This window comes from Pelodiscus sinensis, unplaced genomic scaffold (assembly GCF_049634645.1).
Source record: "Pelodiscus sinensis isolate JC-2024 unplaced genomic scaffold, ASM4963464v1 ctg35, whole genome shotgun sequence".
In the NCBI taxonomy this organism is placed as follows: Eukaryota; Metazoa; Chordata; order Testudines; family Trionychidae; genus Pelodiscus; species Pelodiscus sinensis.
This window is the reverse complement of record NW_027465908.1, coordinates 7,424,044-7,445,947: the sequence shown is the minus strand read 5'-3', so window position 1 is coordinate 7,445,947 and position 21,904 is coordinate 7,424,044. Positions and strand designations below refer to the sequence as shown.

Sequence of the window (21,904 nt, the reverse complement as noted above, 5' to 3'; positions counted from 1 at the left end):
CCACAGAGCAGGGTGTTAGAAAGAGCCAGGAACAGAACAGTCAGACAAGCTCCACGCCCCCCCCATGTGTGTTTCTGTGGTGTAGTGGTTATCATGGTTGTGTAACATGCAAAAGGTCTCTAGTTTAAAGTGAGGTAGAAACACAGAGTCTTCTCTTATTGCAACTCCCCGTGGTGGCCAGGTAAGTGAAGCTCTTGCTGCCAGGCCTGTGTCTGGGAGGATCCCAAATCCCATGTGACATGTGACAGAGGGGAGTGACATCAGCTGAGAATGCCCCTTGTTGCCAGCCTGGGGAAGCCAGATGGGTCAGGTTGGGAGCTTGTGGCTTGGCCTCCCCTGCCCTGGGAGGCTGGCATATGGGGCTGGCTCCTCCTGCTGCCTCCCTTGTGTGACTGGCCCAAGGAGGGAATGGGGCAGAGGAAGGAAACCAAGCTGAGGGGGGCAGGGCATGAGCTCAGCACCTCTGTGGGATTTAGGGGGGTGAGCAGAGCCCCTCTGTTCTGCCAAAGCCTGTGGGGTGGGGCCGACTGTGGGGAGGCAGAGTCCTTTGCTTGTCTCAGGGCATCTCAGGGAGGCTCCTTGCAGCCCAGGAGAAGAAGTCGGAAGGAAAACAAGTAAAGCAGGTCCCCGTGGGCATGAACTGGGGCACCAGTTTGGCCCAGTTGAGTGAGGGGTGGTTGGTTCAGGTCCCATTGCATCAAGGGCAGCGCTCAGGACTCTGAATCCTGCAAGCTGAGGCCCCATTCCTGCCTCCCTTCCCAGGCTGACCCAGTGGCCGAAAGGGGCTGCGGCTGACAGGGAAGAAGCTGGGAGGCAAGGTGCTGGCAGCAAGAGATTCCGGCTGCCTCTTTGCCCTGGGTCTCAGTGCACCATGCCGGCTGCCAGCCACCTTGACCAAACCTCAAAGCATCTGGACTAGCCAGCCCACATCACAGTGAGTCACTAGTGGCTCTGTCAGAGAAGAGCCATTGGCAGCTGCAGAAACATCCTTGAATCTATCTGAGGCCAGCTAGCTCAGTTGGTTTAGAGTGTGGTGCTAATAACGCCAAGGTCATGGGTTCAAGCCCCATGCTGGCCACTGGGGTGTTTGGTTTGGTGACTTCCCTTCCTTTAGCTGCCTGCTATGGACAGGGAAGCAGAAACAAGCAAAAATGGGAGCTTTGCAGGAAGCAGAGCAGAGATCTGGTAGGGGGAGGCTCCAGCCTGCACAGATCCAATGGCTAAAAGGGCCTTGTCACCTGTCTTCCTTTCCTGAAAAGCAGGGGACCTGATGCCCAAATTCCTGCTGCTGCAGTGGCTACCTCAAGGCACCAGCTGAGGGGCAGGCTCTGAGCCCAAGCCACACAGGAAGACTCAATATGACCGGGAGGCCTGGAGCGTGTGAGCCCTGCACAGAGGCTGCTGCTGGTGGCCTGCTTCAGTGGCCCAGCAGCTCAAGTTCCTCTGAACCAGCTTCTCCCCCTGGAGCCCCCCCCCAGCGCTGCTGAGGCCCCTGACATAAGGCAGTGGGATCACTAGAGGAAGGTGTCAGTCCTAGCCTTAGCCCTGAGCCCCACCTCCCCTTCCCCCCCAGCCTCCACCCTGCTCCCAGGTTCTTTCCCCAGCTCCTCCCCAGTTCTACATTCCCCACATTCCCCAGAGAGTTTGTTCTTTCAACAGGGAAAAGTCCTGTTTGTGTTACCAGTAGGGGAAGGGGGAGAGGAAAGTGGGGAAGGGGTGTGTTGGGGACAGGTGGGGGGGGGATTGGGGTATGTTGGGGGGGAGGCACAGAGGGCAAACAATGAAGAATCACGTTAGTTCAAACCAAGGGCCTTGAACTAGCAGCCCCAGACGCCCTTTCACTTTCAAAACAGCACATGGGTGAGAGTATGCAAATGAAGCACATGCTATTTAAATCCCTGCTTCATTTGCAACTCTGGTGTCTCTACTTTCTCTACTTTGCATTCTTTGCTAGAAATAACAACGCAGTATAGACCAGTGGTCCCCAACCTTTTGGAGCAACCCAGCGCCCTGGGGCAGGGCCACACATGCACCCAGGGCAGGGCCACGCCCACACCCAGGGGCAGAGCTAAGTCTACACTGGGATGATTTTCCGGAAATGCTTTTAACAGAAAAGTTTTCCGTTAAAAGTATTCTCGGAAAAAGCGCATCTACATTGGCAGGATGCTTTTCAGGAAAAGCACATTTTGTGGAAAAGCGTCCGTGCCAATGTAGACGCGCTTTTCTGCAAAAAAGCCCCGATTGTCATTTTCACGATCGGGGCTTTTTTGCGGAAAAGAAATCTGTGCTGTCTACACTGGCCCTTTTCCAGAACAGTTTTCCGGAAAAGGACTTTTGCCCGAACGGGAGCAGCATAGTTTTTCCGGACTAGCACTGATGATTTTACATTAGATCGTCAGTGCTTTTCCGGAAATTCAAGAGGCCAGTGTAGACAGCTGGCAAGTTATTCCGGAAAAGTGGCTGATTTTCCGGAAATTCAAGAGGCCAGTGTAGACACAGCCCATGTGCCCAGGGCCAGTGCCACCCATGCACCACACCCCCAGGGCTGGCACCACCCCTGTGCCATGCACCCAGGGCCAGCACCACACCCATACACCATGTGCCCAGGGCCAGCTCAGCACTTGCTCTATGCACCTGGGGGCAGGGCCAGCCTCAGTCACTCGGCAGGCACACATAAATGGCTCAGCAGGCGCCATGGCACCCACAGGCACTACTAGTATAGATAGACCCACACAAGGACTCAGCCATAGGAGCAAAGATTTCCACCAAGGACGGGGATTGAGCCAGGGACTCTTAACTCTTCTCACTAATGCACTCCTCCCTAAACTACTTCAGCAGCTGCAGTGAGTACATTGATGGCACTGGCTCTCCATCAGGGATGCTTTACTCCACAGCAGCGCACAAGAGAGATGCTGTTGCTGGTGGCCCTGCAGGGCAAGATGAGCTTTGCCTGCCCCTCACAGCCTGACTCGCAACTTGGCCATTTCCTGCCCCCTTCCGGGGCTGACCCAGTGGCTGAAAGGGGCCACCCGATGGTGGGAAGAAGATGGGGGGTGAGACCCTGACGCCAAGAGGGCCCACCCGCCTTTTTCCTGCTTGGGCCTGGCTCTCAGCATGGGGCAGGTGGAGGCACCCTAAGAGATGAAGCAGCAGAAGGGAAAGGAGGAACAGAGTGTCAGCTGCCAGCCGACCCAGGTGAGTAACAAAGGCTGCATGTGCCCTGACTTCTCTACCCTTCCACATCCTCACCCCTGCTCTGAGCCCCCCCCCCACTCTCACACACTCCCCAAATCCCTGCCCTGAGCCTCCCACACTCCACATTTTAATTTCTTACAGGTACTGTCCTATCACAACCCCTCCCCCAACTTCCTGCCTTGAGCCTCCCCCCGCCCAAGGGGTGGTGCCCAATAGAACAGTTCCTGTAAGAAATGTGTCACTTTCACCCCTGGGAGCAGCTCAGCCAGGCAAAGGGGCTGCCTGGGGCAGGACATTAGCCCTGGAGGGCAGGGGTGGGTGTGGCAGTGACATCACAAGGGTCTTTTGCAGCCCCTCAGCTTATTGGCTAAAGGAAATGGGGAGGTGCTGACCTCACAGAGAGTCCATGACAATGTCCAGGTGGGACAGGCTGCAGGGCAGGGGTCATCAAAGAGACCACACTCTTCCGCCCCCCCCCCCTCTCTCTCCCATGGCTTTGCTGCAGGGAGTCTCCTTGCTGAGAGTTGCCCTTGTGGCCTTTTTGGAGCCTTCTCCTTTCCCAGGACTAACTGACCTAGAAGACAGACGTCCCCGTGGAGAAGGGAAGAGCCTCCAAGAAGGCCAAACTTAACACAGCAGGGGAATTAGCTCAAGTGGTAGAGCGCTCGCTTTGCATGCAAGAGGCAGTGGGATCAATGCCCATATTCTCCAGTGTTCAGGGAGATTATCATCATCTTTTTACTGGCAGAGCCAGCCAGGGGCTATAGCCCCCCCCCCCCCTACTTCCTAGTTGCTCTCCCCAAAAGCCAGCCACACTGAGGCAGAGAGTTGCTGGACACCAGCCCTCCTGGGCCAGGCAGTGCCAGGAACACTGGAGGCAGGGGGCAGGTGGGGCAGAATTAGCTCCATTGGAAAAGTGCTGCCTTTGTGCCCGAGAGGGAGCTTTCCCAACCTCCACTGGTATTTCCTGGGGCGCTGTGTAGGGGATTGGGCTTGGCATCTCCTCTGCTGGAAATGCCTCTTCTTTGGAACAGCAGCTCCCAGGAGCTCATGGAACTTCTTCTTCTCAGCTTGGGAAAGGGACAAGCAAGGGGTGACGGGACAGGGGTTTATGTGATGATGACAGGGGTGCAGAAATTATTTTTTCTCCTACTAAAGAACCAGGCTGACAGAATGAAACTGATAAGTAATCAAGTTAAAAATAGACCAAAAGGAAGCATTTTTGCACCCAGTGGAACTCCTTGCCAGAGGATGTTGCAAAAGTGAAATCTGCAAGAAGGCCCAAAACAAAACTGGATAATTTAATTCAGGGAAAGTCAATCAATGGCATTTAACCAGGATGGACAGGGCAGGTGTCCCTAGCTGGTGTATTCCAGAAGCTGGGAATGGGAGATGGGAAGAATCACTTAATAACTCTGTCCTGAGGATTGAAATTGGCTGCTGTCCTGAGACAGGATCCTGGGCTAGTTGGACAACTGGCCTGGTCCAGTCTGGCTGCTTTGATGTTCTGTTTGGCTGTTCTTGTCCTTCTGGACAAGGGACAATGGTCCCCCCGGCCTGAAGTGGACAGAAAATGGCCTGGGAAAGGCTAGTGTAGGTGAGAAAGTGGTATGTTTCATGTGTCCCTGGTGGTCTAGTGGTTAGGATCCAGCACTCTCACTGCTGTGGCCTGGGTTCAATTCCCAGTCAGGGAATGTAGCCTCAGTCTTCACATGACAACTGCCTAGCCAGTTTTCTCACTATCACATGTTACAGCAGCTGTGACCCAAGAGGTTACTTCAGGATCCTTCCCACCTCTCCCTCACTGCTAAGACAACACCTGCTCTTTTCAGAAGGGGCAGAGCTGGGTGACTCAAACTGCCCTCCTCTCTGCTGCATGGGCAGGGCTACAGGAAGCTCTGTGGTGCACACAGCACTAGCCCATTAAGTCAGTAGTAACAAACTGCCAGTCTGCAGACCAGCAAGGGGCCAGGAACCCCTGCGTGCTGGGCAGAGGTGGAAAATAACTAAGTAGAAATACTTGATCACACTGCTCAAGACCCTTTTGGGGGGTTTTGTACTTTACTCAAGTAATTTATTTTTGTCTCACTGATTTTTATTCAAGTTATTTTATTTTTTTTAGACAATATTGTACTTTTTACTCCACTCCCATTTCCAGAGGCGCTGGGTTACTCACGACTCTCATCATTCTGATTTGCTAAAGCCCAGCTGCATGTGCAAGCACCAGGCATCCAAAAAACAGCCAATCCACAAGCACAATGCCCCTGCCAAGGAAGAAGCCTTTTAATAGCTGCTCCAACACCTTGTCATTCAAACCCAGTATCCCTGCAGGCCCTGCCAGCCTGAGACCTGAGCGAGCAGGGCGGCTGCCCAGGGCTCCATGCTGAGGGGTGATATGAGCAGTCTCATGTGACCTTACCTGGGGCCAGGCAGCTAAACAGGAGGGAACCCAGCAGCCGGGGTCAGGGGGGACAGAGGCACTTACTTGTGCCGGGTGAATCCTCTGCTCTGGGGGGAGCAGCAGCAGGGTGGGTGGGTGCCGGGGGCAGGGGCTCCCCATTCCCCCTGGGACAGAGGCCCCTGTGGAAGCCCTGTGGGAGGGGACAGGCTGTGCTGGAAGAGGCTGGGGGTGGGCGGCTGAGGGGGGTGGGGATTGAAGAAGCGTCTTTGTGGGCACTTGGGCAGCCAGCTCGCCAGTGAGCAGCAGAGCACACGGGCCCAACGCCCCCCAGCTGAGCCCCCCAGCTGCTCTCCCAGGGCTGTGGCCGACCAGCCTGCACTGCTGCCAGCCCGGGCTCAGCTCTGCCAGTGACCTGCCCAGTCCCCTCCCTGCCAGGGGCTGCAGACGTGTCTGCTGGGGTAGAGAGGAGGGACGTGTCTGCCCAGCCAATGTGAGGGGTGAGCCTTTGGGACAGAGAATTTCTGTCCTTTCTCTTTGTTTCTTGCTTGGGGAAAGGCCCTGCTGACAGGTGCTGTGGAGGTTAATGCAGCCCCAGCCCTGGAGCAGCTGCTGGGAGCTGCTGCAGCCTGCCAGAAATCAGGCAGGCAGTGCCTGATGGCATCTGCCCCTCAGTCCAGTCCTGATGCCAACAGTAACAGCCCTACTGCTGGTAACTCATAGAGGCTCTTGCTGCCCGAGGAAGAGGGCAAAATACAGACCTCGCTGTGAGCAGGATTTGAACCTGCGCAGTGAAACCATATTGGCTTTTTAGTTTAACGCCTTAACCACTCGGCCATCACAACTCCAAGCAAAGTGCAGTCAGGGAAACTGGTAAATAATCCCAGTGCGTAGGCCTAACGTCACCTGCCATAGAATTCACACAGCAAACCATTGCAACAGCTGTGCAGAGGAGTCCTGGCTGTTCTCGTCTTAGGCTGCCTTGGAGGTGAGCTCTGCTTCAAGGTCTTCTCTCCTCCTTCTTGGTCTTCCTTTCCCTTTTCCTTCCTCTTCAGTGCTCCCCTTTTCTTCTTCTTGCTGGTCTCCTTCTTGGACTCCAGTGTATAAAGAGAAATTCAAGTACCGCTTAGTCGTACTTTAACCAATTATTTTAGTATAATTTCATTATCCAGTCATAACTTACTGTAACAGAATTACCTAAAAGGCGTTGCTTCTTGGCCGTTTGGCTAAGATTGAGCACTTCCTGCCTCTCAGAGAGGAATAAAAGTGGCAAGAGGCAGCAGGACCCACTTGTGCCTGTTGTTTCAGGTTTAAAGTAGAAGCTCTGCAAAGAATGGTGCAGCTACCTCCCCACATTGCATTGGCTGGGAATTGAACCCAGGTCAACTACTTGGAAGGCAGCTATGCTCACCACTATACCACCAATGCCTGTATTAAGCCTGCTTGTAAAAATTAGTGAGGGAAGTCCACCTCTGCCATGAAGCACACTTGAGGGAAGAGGGTGCCCCTGTGGTCTGGGGTAAAGCATAACCTCTTGCCCGATTGGCTAAAATCGGGGTGGGGGGGGGGGTGATGTTGGGCAGTAACAGCCTTGTGGCTCTCTGTGGTGTGAGGGATTGGGTGGCATAGGAGTAGCAGAGGTTTCTGGGTGGGCGAGTACAGCTTCTCGGCTCATGGGCTAAGTTCAAGAGCAGCAAAGGGAGAGGCAGGGAAGTGGCTGCCGGACACTCTGCATGGCCTAGAGGTACAGACCAAGAGCTGTCCTCCTGTTTTTTGTCATAAAGATCGAGCGCTTCCTGCCTCTTGGAGAGCCATGTCACAGGCACAAGCCCCCAGAGATCCCTCTGGCCCTTCCATGGACACATCACAGGACCAAGCAAGTGGCAGCAAGTGCTGGGCACTGTCATGGTCCAGGCCAGAGATAAAGCTGTGGTTCAAGGAGGAGTCTCTGCAGGCCTGGCAGTCCAGGCGGAGGAATGCAGATATTTATGGCCAAATGGCTGATGGCCTTGCAAAGAAAGGCCACCTCCCACCTCCCCAGACCAAGTCAGAGCCATGGTCAAGGAATTGCAGGAGGGGTACATGAGGACCCGTGAGCACAGCTCCCACTCTGGGGAAGCACCATAGCACTGTGCATACTGTGAGGAACTGGACCAAGTCCTGAGGGTTGGGGAACCCTGTCTCCAGGGACAGTTGTGGAGTCTGGGATGAAGACACCTGGGCAGCAGCGGCCGCAGCTTCAGGACGACAACCCTGCTGACCAGCAGCTCCAGGATAAGGAGGAGGATTCCAGGAATGTTGTGACCCTCCCCCTGGAACCGGTCCCCCAGATACAGGAGGCCTCCCAAATGTCTTCGGGCACCGGGGAGGGAACATCAGGTGAGTGCTGTGAGGCTGCAACACACACAGGGCAGGCGGGAGCACAGGGGATGATGTGTTATGATGATGCGTCATGCTGATCGTAGGTTGGGGGACACCACACATGCCTGACCCCATAGAGGGCCGTTCCCCCCCACCATGTGTGCAAGGCACCACCTGCTCCTGCAGAATGTGCTGCCAGCGGCTAATTTCCTAACATTGGATGCAAGCAAGCAAGTGTAATGGGGGGTGTAGCTCAGTGGTAGAGTGTTTGACTACAGGCAAAGCGGGCTCTGGTTCAACTCCAAGTGCCCCCTGAATGGTTGATTGACTTCTTTGCAACTCCTGCGTCTCCAGTTGTATCACAGTCTGGATTTCCGCTGTGCAGAGATTCCTAAAATTACTATAAACCTGTAATGTGTTCCTGTGTCAATGCACATAAACCAGGCAAACCCATCTCAACTGAAACAAGTTCAAACCTGCTGTGTGTCTGGTTTCTGTTTCTGTTCCCATCAGTTCAGCAAGGGTGTGATCTGAAGGTCCTTGGTCTGGGTGGGGTGGGGTGGGCTGTGCTGTGCAGAAGAACAAGAATCACACCCAGTGGGGGAGGAATGGCCACAATCAATCTTCTGGAGTTTGATTTAGCAAGTCAAACTAAGACTCACTAAATCAAATTCAGAGGGTACCCCACCAGTTTCTAGGACTTCTGCTCTTTGCTCCCTTTGGGTTCCTGAAGTAGAGACACAGCCAGGCTCAACTGAAGGAGGCCAACTCTCGCTATGTAGGGTATGTTTACACTTGCACCCTCTTTCCAAAAAGGGATGCAAATGTAAAGAGTGAAAACTGTAAATGAAGCCACCAGGGACACATACAATGGGCCTGCAAAAAAATGAACCAGCTGAGCACTTTGCAGAGAACAGGCCATCGCTCTGCTGGGAGAGGCTCCATCATGCACAGACTCTGTGCAGGGCCAGACTGCTGGGAGGAGGCTCTGGCCATGGACTTTCCTCCCCTCTCTGTTACCTCCTGCACCTGGTGCTGAAAGGGACGTGGGCTGCAGGCTGGTCCTGCCCAGCTGCCTTCCCCAGTGGGAGCAGAAAATGCTCATGAAAGGGCTCACAGGTTGTCCCCAATGCATTCGCCCGGGGGCCTGAATTCTTGCTGCCCCTGGCTGCACCCAAATGCCCTTCTGGGGGGGCAGGCTCCCCAGCTCACACCCCTCCTGTCACACAAAGCTTGCAAACAGGGTTGATTTTCCTCCATCTCCCCTTGCTTGCTGCTGTGCTAAAAGAAATCCTGAAACCAGCCCCGTCTCCTGTCACTGGAGAGATGGCCCTGTGCTGGGATGTGAGAAAGGATCCCAGTGATGCTCCTCACAGCCCAGGAGAAGAAGGGGGCTCTGGGTGGAAGGAACCCAAGTAAAACAGGTCCCAGTGGGCATGAACTGGGCACCAGCTTGGCCCAGTTGAGTGAGGGGAGGTTGCTCCCATGGTGTCAAGGGCAGTGCTCAGGACTCTGCTGCTGCTGGCAGGGAAGAAGCTGGGAGGCAAGGTGCTGGCAGCAAGAGATTCCGGCTTCTCTTTGCCCTGGGTCTGCCGGCCACCAGCCACCTTGACCAACCCTCAAACCAGCTGGACTAGCCAGCCCACGTCACAGAGAGTCACTAGTGGCCCTGTCAGAGAAGAGCCATTGGCAGCTGCAGAGACGTCCCTGCAGCTGCCTGAGGCGCCTTTCTTGAAAGGGCCACTGGTGAGCTGCATTTTTGTAGCCCGGCTAGCTCAGCTGGTTAGAGCATGGTGCTAATAACACCAAGGTCATGGGTTCAAGCCCCATGCTGGCCACAGGGGTGTTTGGTTCAGTGACTTCCCTTCCTTTAGCTGCCTGCTATGGACAGGGAAGCAGAAACAAGCAAAAGGCTGAGAGCTTTGCAGGAAGTAGGGCAGAGATCTGGTAGGGGGAGGCTCCAGCCTGCACAGCCCCAGTGGCTGAAAGGGCCTTGGCCTGGCTTCCTGTCCCCAAAAGCAGGGGACCTGATGCCCAAATTCGTGCTGCTGCAGTGGCTACCTCAAGGCACCAGCTGGGGGGCAGGGTCTGGAGCCCAAGCCACACGGGGAGACTCAATATGACCGGGAGGCCTGGAGCGTGTGAGCCCTGCACAGAGGCTGCTGCTGGGGGCCTGCTTCAGTGGCCCAGCAGCTCAAGTTCCCCTGAACCAGCTTCTCCCCCTGGAGCCACCCCCCAGCGCTGCTGAGGCCCCTGACATGAGGCAGTGGGACCATCAGAGGAAGGTGCCAGCCTTAGCCCTTCCTCCCAGCCTCCTCCCCCTCCCAGGGTCTTTCCCCAGCCCCTCCCCAGTTCTACATTCCCCACATAAACACCAGAGAGTTTGTTCTTTCAACAGGGAAAAGTCCTGATTGTGTTACCAGCAGGGGGAGGGGGAGGGGGAGAGGGAGAGGGAAGGGGATGTGCTGGGGTATGTTGAGGTTGGGAGGGAGGCACAGAGGGCAAAAAATGAGGAGTAATGTTAGTTAGTTGAAACCAAGGGGCTGGGTTTGAACTACTGCAAAGAAAGGACTCTGCCCCTGGAGCTGCCCTGTCCTCTCCAGAGCCCTTACGCTGGTACTGGGGAGGCCTGAGTCCAGGCAGTGCCCAGCCAAGGGGGAGGGGTTAGTGTTAGCCCCATGCTAGGTCTCAGCTGCTGTAACCTGTGGGAAGAAGATTGACTAGGGACATGTTTTAGGAAAGTTACAGCTGGTTTCCCTGACTGGGAATTGAACCCAGGCCACAGCAGTGAGAGTGCTGGATCCTAACCACTAGACCATCAGGGACACATAAAGCAAGTCACCTACACTAGCCTTTCGCAGGCCATTTTCTGTCCACTTCAGGATGGGGGGGGGGGGGGGGCAGAGGGGACAAGATCAGCCAAACAGAACATCAAAGCAGCCAGACTGGGCCATGCCAGTTGTCCAACTAGCCCAGGATACTGTCTCACAACAGCAGCCAATTTCATTGTCCGGAGGGAATCCTCAGCACAGACAGTTATTTAGTGATCCCTCCATTCCCAGCTTCTAGAATACACCAGCTAGGGACACCTGCCCTGTCCATCCTGGTTAAATGCCATTGATTGACCTTTCCTGCATTAAATTATCCAGTTCTTTTTTGGACCTTCTTGTAGATTTCACCTTCACAACATCCTCTGGCAAGGAGTTCCCCTGGGTGCAAAAATGGTTCTTTTTTAACTTGGTTACTTACCAGTTTCATTCTGACACCCTGGTTCTTAAGTAGGCGAAAAAATAATTTCTTATTTGCTTTCTGCACCCCTGTCATCATCACATAAACCCCTGTCCCGTCGCCCCTTGCTTGTCCTTGCCCCAAGCTTGTCCCAAGCTGAGAAGAAGAAGTTCCATGAACTCCTGGGAGCTGCTTTCCAAAGAAGAGGCATTTCCAGCAGAGAAGATGCCAAGCCCAATCCCCTACACAAAGCCCCAGGAAATACCAGTGGAGACTGGGAAAGCTCCCTCTTGGGCAGCTCTACGGAATGGATCCGGCTGGCCATCGGGCTGACTAACCCATCAACAGACGAGTCCCCGTGAGGCTTCTCAGCCCAAGTGCAGAGACCGTGGAGTCTCCCGCTCCCAGCCCAGTGGCAGAGGGGCAGTGCCCTGAGGAGGCAGGTCCTGAGGCAGCGGAGACCTTTGAAGGGAACAGAGACAAGGGAGACGTGAGGTGAGAGGAAGGGGAACAAGTCACCTCTTCTCAAGTGAGAGGTGGTGGGAAACTGCCGGTTCCGGTGCAAGCCGAGCTCCAAGGGCTGGTTCCTGCCCCGGTGGCTCCTTGCAGGGCCTGGCTTGAGACACACCAAGAAGTGCCGTGTGTGGCCAGGAGAGAGGGTGTTTACAATCCAGACAATCAATGTTTGCTGCACTTCTCCCTCCCCTCAGTGATGCTAAAGCTCAAGGCCAACTCCCCAGGCCAAGCAGCTGGTGGAGATGTGCATGTCAGAGCCTCTGCCCACTGAGCTGTAGCCTTCTGTGCCCAGGGAGCCAGACACTGCCAGGGCTGGAGGGAAATGGGGAATGGCTGCACTTTGGGAGGCAAAGGTGTTATCTGGTACCATAGAGTAGAACAGTTTCACCAGGATCGTGCAGGAAGGCACCATGGCTTAGTTGGCTAAAGCACCTGTCTAGTAAACAGGAGATCCTGGGTTCAACTCCCAGTGGTGCCTTGTGGTGGGCTTTGTTTACTTTTTCCTATGTCTTTCTGGCCTCTGACACTCCAGCACTGGGGCACTTGAGCCCTTCGGCCAGATTCAGACCAGACCGGTCAGAGTCTCTCGTGCTCATCGAGGGGGATTCTGGACTTGCTGCTTTGGGAGCCAGGGTCACATTGCAGAGCTCCCCCAGGGATGTCCCACGGTGCCACCAGCCCAGCACCAGCTGCTCTCTCTGCCCTCAGCAATGTGGCTGCATTTTATCCTTCCCCTTCAGTGACAACTGCCCATTCCCCGCCAGCCCCAGCCCCTGTAGCACCCATTCCTTTCCCCAGGAGCAGCGTGAGCACCAGTGCAGTGCCCTGCTGAGGCTGCGGCTGTGGGAGACTAGCCCTTGGCTTTGGAAGGGAGACATGATGTCAAGGTGTTAAGTTTCGCCCATGTCTAGTGTGGGGTGACCCACACTTGGGGGGCAGCTGGAGGTGCCTCCTGAGAGCTGATTTTCAGCCCTTCCTGTGTTTCTGGTTCCTTCCAACAGCTCGATTCTATCATCTAAAAGTTGAGGAATGTGTATTGGGAAGAGGGAATTTCTGTCTTTTTAGTGTCACTAGTGTGGCCTAGTGGACAAAGCATTGGTCTCCTAATCTTGGAATTGTGGGTTCAAGTCCCATCTGAGGTGATAGTTTGTGATGTTTCCTAGTAAGTGCAATTCTCTTTGGCTTCCTCTTTGCCATATTATCTGTTAGATGTTTGAACACTGGAGGAGTGTCCCCTGGAACTGCCATTCCAGGGTTATGAGTTTAATTCTTGAAGGAGCCATTTAGAGACGTCTGAGGCAAATCTGTCAGGGATGGCTATTGGCCCTACCATGAGCATGGGGAGTGGACTAGATGACCTCTCAAAGTTCTCTCCAGCTCTATGAAATGGTGTATCTCCTTATAAAGAGCATCTGTGGACACTCTCTTGTGCAAGAAAGTTCTAATGGCTGTTTTAGGCACAAGAAATCCCTCTTGCCTGTGCACACTGCCTTCTTGTGCAAGAAGCCCTCTTTTCCAATGGTTTACTGTACATTTTCTTGCACAAGAATGCACATGCAGGGTAAACACTCCGCTAGTTTTTGCACAAGAATGGCCATTCTTGCACAAAAAGCCTGCAGCATAGACATAGCTGTGCAGTGTGAAAAAAACCTCACAATAACAAGCTCAAACCAGCAGGTCCCACTGAGACTTGAACTCAGATTGCAGGATTCAAAGTCCTGAGTGCTGCCCCTTACACCATGGGACCTACCCCCTGACCTCTTCATGGGCATTGGGGACACTCAGTTTTCTGGCTGGCCTCTGCACTCCTGGCTTTCCTCCTGCTGCTTCATCCCTCTGGCTATGACTACACAGCACTGTCCGAGACAGAACATCAGAAATGGCTGCCCGTCGCAGGGAGCCATAGCCTGTAATACCTCTGAGGCTGGTATAGGGGGCTCTGTCTGTGAGGTGGAGTGTTTTCCAAATAAGGGCATGTAAATTAATAATCTTCCCCTGCTCACTCCACCCATTGCAGTAACAGATCAGCCAATGGGTGCTCAGGCCTGCTACTCCACCCACTGCAGCAAAAACCAACCTATGGGGTGATAAGTTCACAGGCAATAAAACAGGCAGGCAGCCCCTCTCTCCCTGGGGATTTGCATTGAGTGAACGCCTGGCCTGATCACCCAGACGCCTTGCACCCCCCGCTCTCGAGTCTTACTGAGCGTACTCCGAGTTGGTCGACCCGAGTGGAGACAGTTTATGAGCATGCGACCGGTACTTGTGTTCCTGCTGTCTCCAAAACTGGTATAACCCCCCCCCCCCCCCGCCATCATCCCTATCCTAATTGATTTTTTAGTTGTCCTTATTGCTTGTCAAGTGACAGTGGCTAAAAAGTTACTAAGTTAGTTCATAAATAGTTGTGGTTTAGGTTTTTTACTGTTTCCTTGTATAAAGTTGTGTAAATAATCAGCCCTATGGACAATACCAGTGTTAATTAAACTGTTCCTAACCCCTGGGCAGTTATTGGGAATTATTGTGATTTAGAAAAGCCTCAGGGAATTGCTTTGTGTTGTCTGGCAATCTGTTTAATTTTTGTTCTGATGATTGTCTGGCGTCATCAAAATAAAATCAGTTTGTGCTTTTTGAAACCCCCAGTTGTGGTCTCATCCTTTCCGGCATCCCTTCGAACCTCGTGTATTACGGGGACTGACATGGCGTCACGAACAAGATGCCGGAACCCCGGAGACCATGACAACTCTGACAGTTGCCCCTAGGCTAAAACTGAGACCCCAGGTTCTGAGGAGGATCAGTTTAATCATTTGCAATACCACCTCCTCTGTACTCGACAGCGCGAAGGGGTCCCTAACACCTTTGACTGGGTCTGTATCATAGGACACAGCCACGATTGTAGGACCTACACCATTCCCTTGGGGTTGAGCGATGTGGGCTGCTTGCTAACTTGCCATCCCACCTTCAGGGCCACCCCGGCCAATAATAGCCTTCAACCGTGTCTCACTCAAGTGGGTGAGACAGCCCCTAATTCAAACCCTCTTAGCCTCTGGAAAGAGGTGAACAGGGTAATTAAACTCTGTGGGGTAGCCCCCTCCATCTTGGCCCCCGAACCAAGAGCCCCACATGGATCATCTACACACCACCTGTTAATAGGATTGGTCCAAAGGTTAGATGGGATAAAAAAGGTTAAAAAACTACGCCCTGATTCTTATAAATCAGAGGATGTTCTGGCTGCCATCTGCAATACCCTAGCAGCGGCCCTTGATAAAGTTACCGTCTACCATGGGGCCGTTACAAATTGCGCCCGTGGGGTGGCGCACTCGCAGTCGGAGGGAGAACCGGAGTTTTCCCCTCAGGCGCCAAAGACACCTCCTTTAGAGACACAACTTCCTCCCCCATACCAAGGCTCTCATGACCCACCAAACATTTACCCTGGCTTGACTACCCTGAGTTCAACCATACCCACAGCTCCCGACCTGATTGTACCGGAGGCCCTTCCTGTGACCGTAACCCGATTAAAAATGGATGGTCAGGGGAATACCTCTCAGGTAACTGAGACCCGCCCCTGAACCAAGGCGGAAATGAAGGAGTTCATCATGGATACTGCCCGACGTCCGGATGAGCCTCCTATAATCTGGGTAGGGAGATTAGCCTTGGAACAGGGGAGTGACTGGGTTGACTGGGAGGAAGTCTTAACGTTAACCCGTACCGGGAGTTGGTCGCGGGGCCTTATGGGGGGAGTATTGGCAGCGAATAATCATTGGCCTGTAATGGCCGCAGCTGCCGCGCACCTCCAAATACAAGGGGGATTTCGCGCAGTACAGATGCCACCTGATTGTGTGAATAACTCCACTACCCTTATGTATGCGATCGCTGGGAGTTCTATTCTGCTCTGGGATCCCACCGCACATCCCCTCAACTTAACTAACGTTCAGACGGTAGCACAAAACCCATTTCGTTTTGTTGATGATCCCACTCAGATTCCCATAGAAGATGCGGCTGTTACCCTAGCCGTGGACAACAGCCCTAATCTAGACACAGGGGCTCTTCTGTGGCTAAGGGGATACACAGGACAACCTATTGGCCGACTATACGACACTGTAGAGAGGGTGAAGTGGGCAACACTAAAGGCCGCCCTACTTGCAACCCCCTCTACTCTGGTGAAAGGGTCCAAAATGGCGCCCAAACCCAAATACCCTGAGCGTTCGTTCATCGAGCGTAAGATTTTTGGATTTTTATTGGGTAAGGGACTCGCCAAGGAAGCTATTAGGAAAATGAATAGTGATCAACAGAAAGACTTGGCTGTGAAACTGGGGTGGGAAGATCGCCCTATTCCCCCACAGCCAAAAAACGGGGAGAGGCCGAGTGCCTAGCGGTCACTCGGCCCGATTTAAATGACCCTCGACCCTATCAAAACCTGACTACCGAAAACGAGACAATTATCCCCTTTTTGTTAGACACAGGGGCACAGGTATCCATCATCCCCCCCGATATGCCCCACACCCCCACTGGAAAGATAGTCTTTGTACAGGGATTAAATAGCGTTGAAGCTCGTCCGGAAGTTAAAGTCCGGGCCCATCTTAACGGGAAGGCTGTTACCTTTACTGGTCTCCTGGGAAACACCCCCCTTTTGGGAGTGGGGGAGATACGCCGCTTCTGACTGGCACAGCGGGTGGTCGAGGCGTTGCCTGTTGTGATTGCAGAAGGCAATCGACCCCACCAACTTGTGCTGCTAAATGCTACCCCATGGCGATTCTCTCCCATCCCCACACCTGAAAGAGGTCAATCGAGTATTAGGACATTATTGAACCACCTTTTAAGCCAGGGCAAAGTCCAGCAAATCCCTATCAGTAAATATTTGTCACCTGCATGGGGAGTCCCAAAACCTCATAATCCCAATGAGTATCGAATGGTCATTGATTATTGGGCCGCCAATCGTCACATCCAGCCTTTAGCCTTTGCGGCTCAGTGGGACATCCCCTCTATAGAGCAGATTTTGGTAAATAACAACTACCAATGGGGCTGCACTTTAGATTTGAAAGACATGTTCTTTCAAATTCCCCTGCATGACCCAGAGGGAATTTTAAATTTTGCTTTTGAAGGAGGCCTGTACCAGTGGAACGTTTGCCCACAAGGGTACCGTAACTCCCCAGCATGTGCTACAACGGCCCTAGCAAAAACTTTAGAGACCATTTTAACTCTCCCTAAAGTTCGTACAGTTCATTATGTTGATGATGTTTTGATATGTGGGTCACATCCCCTTGATGTCCAACGGGTCACAAACAGTGTCTTAGAAGCCCTTAGCTTTGATGGATGGGACATTAATCACCAGAAAAGTTCTACCACACCCTCTCAAACATTTCGGTTTTTAGGATTTAAAATTGAAAGTGGTTGTCTCCAACATCTCGTGTATCATCCACTAACTAGTCCAACAGAAGTAGGATCTGTTCCCATTAAAAAGAAGGTACAGCAGCTATTAGGGGTTGTAAATTACCATCGCCAATTTCTCCCCACAGACCTTCTAGGCTCTCTGGCTATAGTTCAGGCTTATGCGAAAAACACTCGCAGGCCATGGACTACAGAGGCAGATGAGGCAGTAGCTACATTATCCCGTTGGACATTAGCCCCCACCCTATATCGATGGAATCCTTCAATTCCAGTCGTAATAACTTTTGCAGTTACGGCCACACATGTAGCCATTTCTGTGTCCCAAAATGAACGGCCTGTATACCACCAAGCAAAGAAGCTGTCTGGACCAGAGCAGCGATATGGTGCAGTGGGTAAAGCTTTGCTAGCAGCTCAGTTAGCTTTACCCTGGGGTGAAATGGCTCAGCCTAGCCTACTCAAAGGCCCCCATGCAGAGTTAATCCCATGGCTTACACTTACTCCAGCTCCTGATTTTCAAGGCAACGCCAGTACCTGGCAACGCCTTGTGTACGGTGTCCAACAAAGCCTAGGTCTTTGGCGATTTCAAACTCAGGGATCTGAAAGAACTGGTAGCGAAGCTTTAGCTGAAGTAGCTGGCTATCAGCCATGGATTGTGGCCGATGGGGGAAGCTCCCCTACCCCACGAGCTGGAATGTTATGCTCTGTATGTGACTACTTTTATCCCGAGTCTCTACCCCTGAATGATTCCGCCCAGAAGGCCGAGGCTCAAGGAGTTTTGCTAACTGCCACCCATCTCCCAGTCATCCACCTGACTCGTCAAGTAGTTTTGGGCCTAGACTCCAGTTACTGCATCTCAATTTTAACTGGAGAAGGGACTCCTATAGCCCATGAAGAGATCTGGGAAAAGGTATTTGAGTTAGCTACCCAAACCAAACAGCCATGGTTCGTAGTTCATTGCCCCTCCCATCGTGTAGATAGTAATCCCCTCCATTCCCACCTGGATACTTTACTTAGAAGCCATAGTTTTGAGGGTTCAGGTAAGGACCATTGTGATGTTTTTTATGCAGAACCTAGTGATGTTGATCCCTTTACTCAGTGGTTACATGAACAGTGGGGTCACTTACCTGGTCGCGCCTTACATTCCGTGGTGTCAATGCAGTCCAATCAGAAAGCCGAGGTTACCCGACAGCAATGCACTGAAGCAGTTCACCAATGCTTCAATTGCCAACAAGCGCGAGCCCTTAATCGAAATAAAATAACTACGGGGACATATGATCCTCAGTATTTCTCTCCAGGGGAAGTATGGCAAGTCGATCTTATTGGTCCCCTCCCAGGAGCCAAACAGTTCCCAAAAGGTCTTGTAATAGTGGACCTAGGAACTCGGCAGCTTTTGTGCTACCCCCTACGTAAAACTACTGCCCCTGCGGTTATCACAGCACTCATGCAAGCCATAGCCGCCTGGGGTCCACCCACGGAAATTCAGTCCGATGGAGGACCACCTTTTACCAGCCAACATCTAGCCCAAGCTATGTCTCAGTGGGGGATATATCTTCATGTCCATCTCCCATATCACCCACAAAGCAATGGGGTTGTGGAACGACGTATCGGCATGTTAAAAAACCAGCTACGGGCTGCATTGGGAACTCCTGACTTTAAAGGATGGAGTAGAGTCCTATCCCAAGTCCTCATTTCCTTGAACGAGGCGTATTCTAGATGGCCGGAAGTTAAAGCTAAGCCCCGGCCACCATGGAAGCCGCAGTTTGCAAACTCTCAACTTGTCTGGGTAACCATTCCCAATGCCAAAGGATCTCGTAACCCAGTCCCAGGTGCCATTCTTAATTCCGGTCAGTTTCCTAACACCTATCATGTCCAAATCGAAAACAACAAACAACCTACGTTAGTCCATCACAATTGGCTTTCTCTTCGATCTTAATTAGCCCGCCTTGAGGGCGTTGTTTTTCCCCTTTTTGTTTTTCAGGTACCAACCCAGTCGAGCCCATCACTGGCTGAACAATCTCTACAAGGTAGTGGAATATACCACCATCCCCACCGGCTGTTTAACTTCAGGAGCCGACGAGAACCATCAAGATGGAAAAAAATTTAAGTCTGCCACTGAATCGTTAGTTTGGGGATATGTTCAATTTAACCCTCTTTCTTATGCCCTTATTTTAGGTCAGATTGACCAAATGTCCCGCAGTCTCGAAGCCCTCACTAATTTGACCGCTGAAGGGTTTCAACAAGTCGATTTGGCTCTCACTGTACTAGCTCATTATGCCTAACAGAATCGTCTAATGATACAGGTTATATTGCAGAAGGACTTTTGTATGGCACTCGAGGACCTTGACCCCAGGTTTAAGGACCAATACTGTTTGCGTTTCAAGCCCGGGTAGAACAACGTTTCAACCGTCACCCAACAGCTGACCTCACTTGCAGTTCGGATTCGTGAACAGCGGGAAGAATGGGACTGGTGGCAAACAAAACTTTCCTCTTGGGGACTGAGTACTTGGGCATCCACCATTAAGCAGTGGTTGATTGTATGTGCTCTTGTGTTACTAGCCTTTTTAGTGAGCATTGCTGTTGCAAAAGCTCTTATCCACAGAGTTGTTTCCGCATTCCCTGTTACTGTTACTTATTCTTCCTTTTCCCCCCTTTCTGAAGACAGCAGCTCACCAGAACCTCAATTTACCCAATTGGCTTCTTGCTAATTACCCTTACGTGCGCTCTCACCTTAGGCAACTCCCTTACCACTTGCTCCGGACAGCCACGGGGGCATGTCCGAAACAGAACATCAGAAATGGCTGCCCGTCACAGGGAGCCATAGCCTGTAATACCTCTGAGGCTGGTATAGGGGGCTCTGTCTGTAAGGTGGAGTGTTTTCCATATAAGGGCATGTAAATTAATAATCTTCCCCTGCTCGCTCCACCCATTGCAGTAAAAGATCAGCCAATGGGCTGACTTGTGCTCAGGCCTGCTACTCCACCCACTGCAGCAAAAACCAACCTATGGGGTGATAAGTTCACAGGCAATAAAACAGGCAGGCAGCCCCTCTCTCACTGGGGATTCACATCGAGTGAACGCCTGGCCTGATCACCCAGACGCCTTGCACCCCCCGCTCTCGAGTCTTACTGAGCGTACTCCGAGTTGGTCGACCCGAGTGGAGACAGTTTATGAGCATGCGACCGGTACTTGTGTTCCTGCTGTCTCCAGAACTGGTATAACCCCCCCCCCCCCCCGCCATCATCCCTATCCTAATTGATTTTTTAGTTGTCCTTATTGCTTGTCAAGTGACAGTGGCTAAAAAGTTACTAAGTTAGTTTATAAATAGTTGTGGTTTAGGTTTTTTACTGTTTCCTTGTATAAAGTTGTGTAAATAATTAGCCCTATGGACAATACCAGTGTTAATTCAACTGTTCCTAAGCCCTGGGCAGTTATTGGGAATTATTGTGATTTAGAAAAGCCTCAGGGAATTGTTTTGTGTTGTCTGGCAATCTGTTTAATTTTTGTTCTGATGATTGTCTGGCGTCATCAAAATAAAATCAGTTTGTACTTTTTGAAACCCCCAGTTGTGATCTCATCCTTTCCGGCATCCCTTCGAACCTCGTGTATTACGGGGACTGACACATACAACCTTGGATCTGAAAGCAAGCCAACAGTGTATGATTTGTTTTCTTAGAGAGCAAATTTAACCTTTAAGGGTGCAGCTTTTACAATAAATTTACAATGTATACATTCCATTCTTTTATGCAGTTAACCAGTTAATAGAATTTATCTCTTTTTTTTAGTAGATTTAACAAAGTGTCTGTAGCCAAATGTTTATTTGATTGTTTTAAAAGATTTCAATTGACTTTATAATTTTTTGGGGGAGTCCTTTAGACTCCTTACCCGGGATTTATTTAAGCGCTTGGACGTTTTCTTATACCACTGCAGATCGGATTTCAAGGAATAGCCAATTTTTCTTGATTTGTTTTAAATGTAATTTAAGATTTTTTTTATTTTTGTTTTTTTGCAAGTCTTTTAGACTCCTAATTTGAAATTCAGTTTTCCTTTTAGACACCACCTCATACTAATTGAAAAAGGCATCCCATTGAACCTGGGGTATCTTAGATCTTCTGGATTCCAAGGCACCCTTCAAGTGCACTATTTTACCTATATTAAAAGTACCTTTCACCAGAAACTGTCTAGATGAATCATTTTATGTGTACTCATCCCACTGATCCAGAAACTTGCAAGTTTTAGGAGAGCAATGCACATACATATAGTATGCTGGAGTCCGCTTAAGGGGGAACGGGAATCTCCTTTGACTGTCCAGTACCTATTACCTCATTTACACAGGGAAACACAGGTACACTAGTGGGGAAGTTTGCACTGTCCAGGCATCATCCCGCGATTTCTGTCTCCGAGGTGATCCTGACCCATCACTACCCAGGCATCATCTCACGATTTCTGTCACCGAGGTGATCCTGACCCCCCGGTAACAGGATGTAGTAGAGACAGAGAGGGGTAAATGGGGTTAGTCACCACTGAGACCTCATACCATCCGAGACTTTAACTGCTAGAGCTGGTTGCTCCTTTGCAGCGGGCAGCCAGGGTGGCTGACGGATGCCCCAGGAGTCTATCCTAGGGAGGTGACAAGACTCAATGCTCATTTCTCAGGAATCATGCATTCAGTCAGATACATTCACACACTCAACAAACGCATGATTTAACAACCGGACTTATATACCAGACTCTCCCTCCAGAATGTTCTTATTTCCAAATTCCTGACAGAACTGTGGGGTTTTTTTAAGCAGGCACACTGGTTTTGAACTGACCTGAGTTTAA

General features: G+C 51.7%; 7 non-coding genes across 7 annotated transcripts; 4 read left to right on the top strand and 3 right to left on the bottom strand.

The window, feature by feature from the left end:
• The first annotated feature begins 1,003 nt into the window (after positions 1–1,003).
• TRNAI-AAU (transfer RNA isoleucine (anticodon AAU)) lies at positions 1,004–1,078 on the top strand. Its single transcript has one exon. It is a non-coding gene; the product is annotated as a tRNA-Ile (tRNA).
• A 3,739-nt stretch (positions 1,079–4,817) lies between these two features.
• Positions 4,818–4,889, top strand: TRNAE-CUC (transfer RNA glutamic acid (anticodon CUC)). Its single transcript has one exon. It is a non-coding gene; the product is annotated as a tRNA-Glu (tRNA).
• A 2,060-nt stretch (positions 4,890–6,949) lies between these two features.
• On the bottom strand, positions 6,950–7,021 carry TRNAG-UCC (transfer RNA glycine (anticodon UCC)). The gene has a single exon. It is a non-coding gene; the product is annotated as a tRNA-Gly (tRNA).
• A 2,697-nt stretch (positions 7,022–9,718) lies between these two features.
• TRNAI-AAU (transfer RNA isoleucine (anticodon AAU)) lies at positions 9,719–9,792 on the top strand. The gene has a single exon. It is a non-coding gene; the product is annotated as a tRNA-Ile (tRNA).
• Positions 9,793–10,707: 915 nt separating this feature from the next.
• On the bottom strand, positions 10,708–10,779 carry TRNAE-CUC (transfer RNA glutamic acid (anticodon CUC)). The gene has a single exon. It is a non-coding gene; the product is annotated as a tRNA-Glu (tRNA).
• A 1,323-nt stretch (positions 10,780–12,102) lies between these two features.
• TRNAT-AGU (transfer RNA threonine (anticodon AGU)) lies at positions 12,103–12,176 on the top strand. The gene has a single exon. It is a non-coding gene; the product is annotated as a tRNA-Thr (tRNA).
• A 1,197-nt stretch (positions 12,177–13,373) lies between these two features.
• Positions 13,374–13,445, bottom strand: TRNAQ-UUG (transfer RNA glutamine (anticodon UUG)). The gene has a single exon. It is a non-coding gene; the product is annotated as a tRNA-Gln (tRNA).
• Between the last annotated feature and the right edge of the window lie 8,459 nt (positions 13,446–21,904).